Genomic DNA, 5,129 nt, shown 5'->3' with positions numbered 1-5,129 from the left:
AAAGAATGTATTTCCAGAGAAGCCAGATGATTTCTATCTGAGGTTACATAATTGGATCTCCAAAGGTGTAATCCAGTGATTACAGTACCATATTTTACTGGATCTTATGACAATTATTCCCATGTATACCTTCTCCATTCCAAGTTTTCATTGACACCCTATACCATATCTGCATTGGACTTCTTTTCATATACAGGGGTGAGCAAAAGAAGGTTTACAGTTGTTTATATGGAAAAATATAATATGAAAATAAATAATAATATAAGAATAACTGTGCTTCATGTACTCACTTTTTTAGAAAGATTCTGAACACTGCTCTGTGGGCATGTAGTTCCATGAGAATGGCTGTAGCAACACCCAGGGCGGTGGGCTGGACCACAGGCCCTTGCCTCTAGCCTTGGCTGGGCATACAGCTTCTCCAAGTCCCTCTGCCCTCATTTTTCATAAAATGTGTCCCTAATAAAACTTAAATGATTTCTAAATAAACTTCTGGCCCTGATATACTGATTCTGGCCATGTAAATAAAACCCTATTATCATAGCTGGGTGAGTAAAATTGATGTTCATAGTAGAAAAGGCTCAACTATAATATTTTCAATTCAAATCATACAATAGCAATTCAAATTTGAAATTGATCCAAGTTCAATTAAATAGAATTTCATTCTAACATCACTTTTGAAAGTGAATACAGTGAAAAAATGGGGAGGAGTTTGTTTCAGTTTGCATACTTTATCAGTTTCCCCTTTCAAATATAGCTTCTCCTCCCTGTAGCTACATGATTTAGTGAGGAAGGTGAGATGCACAGAATGGGTGGTTCTCTGTCGGGGCTCCCGGTTTCAGCTTCAGTCTTCACCCCTCCCAGCATTTCTTGGCCTGTGCTCATATACCTAAGGCACAAGTCACTAGTACCTAGCATTGGGTTCACCAGACAGACTCTCCCTTCCCAATCCCAGGAAAAGATATCAGCTATGTTTTACTCTATTTTTTAAAAATCTGAGTCTGCTAAATACAAGATATCAGTGTGGTAATGAAATGCCTCACATTCAGATGTATATATACAATGCAGTAGAAAAATTAGTGGTTATGCTAATACATACACATTTGCAATCAGTCTTCAGCTCATGACTTTTGGAATATAAAACAGATCCTTAAGCCTCTGAAATACGCAATCTATAATTGTAGGGCTTGGAAAGTTACAGGTGTTCAATTATCTGCACAGAGCATATTTACTGTAATTTTGAATTCAATAAAAATAGATTATTTGTTGGTAGAAAAAAAAATTAGCACTGAAATGGAATAGAAAAACTATAACATTCAAGGAATTGTGTTCCTTAGCTCATAACCAGAACTATATATATGCACAATGTATTAAAATTTGTTATAATAGTGCCTTGCATTTTAAACAAAGAGAATTTAAATATTTTTTATTAGCCACCAAGTATCTTTAGAAGACAGAGATAATTAACCTTGGAGAGGAAATGATTCCTTTAATCAATGATGAAATAAGATACATAAAGTATTTCTATTAATACAAATTCTGCCCATGAAATGTTCTCAAAGACAATATAGATTTTATTAAGATTACATTCCCATTACAGATATTGCAATATTTATAAAGATATGAAGGTAATTATGGTGATGGTATTTTATATTCTTTGAAACAATTGAAATACACTGAAATGGATCCTGTGACTCAAATGGATCGGCATGACAGGAAATAATTAGAAAAAAATATTTTCTAATATAGGAATAGAAAAACTATGGGTACACTATTCTCTAATTTGGCTAAATGTCTGCAGCCCATTTAGGGGTTTCAATTTAGGACAAGAGGTTATGCTCAGAAAAAAAAAGTATTATTTTAATTGAATAACACAACTACCTGCAATTTTGTAAATTGGAGAAAGGTTTTTTCCTTCATATGATATTATTAAGTGATTGCTTTCCGAGCCAGAAGGAGAAGACTGGGGAAACTGAAGTACGCAATTAAAAAGGGGTTACATATGGAGCTTTTACTAGTATTTCCTATGGCACAGGGCTTAGAGCAGCGGTTCTCAACCTGTGGGTCGCGACCCCTTTGGGGGTCGAACGACCTTTTCACAGGGGTCGCCTAAGACCATCGGAAAACACATATTTTTGATGGTCTTAGGAACTGAGACACCGCTCCTCTATCGTCTCCAGGCGGGTCCGCCCACATGCAGATACGACCACATACAAGTACCCGGCGTGATGACATCATCGTGCCAACCCCATCACATACACCCCGTACAAATACAGGTGTATGTGACAGGGTTGGCGCCATAATGTACTTATGCGGACCAGTCACACATGTGTAGAGAGCAGCTACTGTGTAGAAAGCAGCTGCTGTGTTGAAAGCAGCTATTCTGTTAAAAGCAGCTACTGTGTTGAAAGCAGCAGTATTGGAGGTAAAACGACACTTCATGAATTTTAATCACTGGGTAAATGTAAAATCATGTACTGTAAAATCATCAACTACTGCAAAAAATATATATATATCTGTACCATGGGAATTTAATCTGGATGCTGATCGGTTTTTTTATATTCAGCTGTGGTTGATGTGAATACTGCCCCCTTGTGATAGTAACAGGTATGTAAAAAAAACAACAACACAGAATGGCAAATCATAGAAAACTTTAATGAACTGTATTGACTGAACTATGCCATGTATCATCTTTTGTATTATTAAAGCTATTGTTATATATTATTTTCATTAGCAAACCATCCCATGACAATGGATCATGTAGAAAAGAACGTTAAGAAAAGAAAATATAGTGAGGATTTTTTGCAGTATGGTTTTACCTCAATAATTACAGCAGGAATTGAGAAACCGCAATGTGTTATTTGTTGTGAAGTTCTATCAGCCGAATCTACGAAGCCAAACAAACGAAAACGCCATTTTGATAGCAAGCATTCGAGCTTTGCCGGCAAGGATACCAACTATTTTAGAAGCAAAGCTGATGGACTCAAGAAAGCCAGACTTGACACTGGTGGCAAGTACCACAAACAAAATGTAGCAGCCATTGAAGCTTCATATTTGGTGGCACTCAGAATCGCCAGAGCTATGAAACCTCACAACTTTGCTGAGGATTTAATGTTGCCAGTGGCCAAAGACATTGTTCGAGTTATGATCGGAGACAAATTTGTTATGAAATTGAGTGCCATTTCCTTATCTAACGACACTGTCCACAGAAGAATAGATGACATGTCTGCTGGTATTATTGATCAGGTAATCCAGGAAATTAAATCTGCTCCACTTCCAATATTTAGTATCCAGCTTGATGAATCTACAGACGTTGCAAACTGTTCACAGTTACTGGTTTACATGAGGTATATTAATGATGGCGACTTTAAAGATGAGTTTCTTTTTTTGCAAACCTCTTGAAACAACAACTACTGCATGTGATGTATTTGACACAGTTGGTTCATTTCTGAAAGAGCATAAGATCTCTTGGGAAAAGGTTTGTGGTGTTTGCACAGATGGTGCTCCAGCTATGCTAGGATGTCGATCTGGATTTCAACGTTTGATACTGAATGAGTCACCAAAAGTCATGGGAACTCACTGTATGATTCATCGGCAAATGTTAGCAATGAAGACACTGCCACAAGAGTTACAAGAAGTAATGAAAAGCGTCATAAGTTGTGTCAATTTTGTAAAGGCGAGCACTTTAAACAGTCAACTGTTTTCGCAACTGTGCAATGAGTTGGATGCGCCGAACAATGCTCTGCTATTTCACCCTGAAGCGAGATGGTTGTCAAGAGAAAAAATTTTAAAACATGTTTTTGAGCTTCGTGATGAACTCAAAACGTTTTTTTCCCAATTCTTTACACTTTTATTAACACACAAAAAAAATAACATTCATATCTGAGAAAATTAAATAACTTCGGAAGCAGAGCTCATAGCTTTCTGCTTACATATAAGGACAAATCTGGGCTGTTGGCACAAAAAATAATTAACATTCATAAAACCCTTACTACTATATATCAAACATAATTTAAAATCATAGGCACTAGTTTATCAAATCCACATTTCTTTTTCAAAACGTTTTTTAATCAGAAAGCAAGACCGCAGTTTGAAGCACTTTTCAGCGATAAAAGTGAACTGCAAAAAATAGCTTACTTGGTTGCCATCTTTGCCATCTTGAATGAGTTAAATTTATCACTGCAAGGACCAAATGCAACATGCCTCGATTTGTCTGAAAGGATCCTATTATTCCAAATGAAACTTCAGCTTTGGCCAAAAAAAAATTGGATGAAAATAAAATTTACATGTTGCCTACCTTATCTGCTTTCTTTGAGGAACATGACATTGAACCAGACAAAAGGATTATGATGATAATTTCTGTGAAAGAACACTTGCACATGCTTGCAGACGAAATTTCATTGTACTTTCCAAATCTACCTGACACCCTATTTGCACTTGCCAGAAGCCCATTCACAGTCAAAGTTGAAGATGTTCCTGAGACAGCACAAGAGGAGTTCATTGAACTTATTAACAACTATGCAGCGAGAACTGATTTCTCTACAATACCAGTTACAAAATTCTGGATCAAGTGTTTGCAGTCATACCCTGTTCTGTCTGAGACTGTGTTGGGCCTTCTTCTTCCATTTCCAACAACATATCTTTGTGAAACAGGGTTTTCCAGCTTGTTGGTTATCAAGTCTAAATACAGAAGTAGACTTGTTGTGGAAGATGATCTTCATTGTGTTCTTGCAAAGACTGCCCCGAGAATTTCTGATCTGATGAGAAAGAAACAATCTCAACCTTCTCGCTGATGTTAGCTTTTTATGCATACTGTCGCAAAATGTAGCAAAGTAGTTTACTGTTGTTATATTAAGACTGTTACCCATGCTACACCATGCTTCAAAAAAAATTTCATTTATTTGTAATTAGAAATAAATATTTCACAATATATAAATACATATTGTTCTTGCGATTAATCACTATGCTTTATGTTCAATTTGTAACAATGAAAATACATCCTGCATATCAGATATTTACATTACAATTCATAACAGTAGCAAAATTACAGTTATGAAGTAGCAACGAAAATAATTTTATGGTTGGGGGTCACAACATGAGGAACTGTATTAAAGGGTCGCGGCATTAAGAAG

The 5,129-nt window shown here is 36.2% G+C and overlaps 1 pseudogene; it reads left to right on the top strand.

The window, feature by feature from the left end:
• Positions 1–2,191: 2,191 nt before the first annotated feature.
• LOC139012824 (protein FAM200C-like) lies at positions 2,192–4,790 on the top strand (annotated as a pseudogene).
• The last annotated feature ends 339 nt before the right edge of the window (positions 4,791–5,129 follow it).

The sequence above is a fragment of the Myotis yumanensis genome, unplaced genomic scaffold (assembly GCF_028538775.1).
Source record: "Myotis yumanensis isolate MYYU_CA2020_CCGP unplaced genomic scaffold, mMyoYum1.0.hap1 SCAF_6, whole genome shotgun sequence".
In the NCBI taxonomy this organism is placed as follows: Eukaryota; Metazoa; Chordata; class Mammalia; order Chiroptera; family Vespertilionidae; genus Myotis; species Myotis yumanensis.
This window is presented reverse-complemented; position numbering and strand designations above follow the sequence as displayed.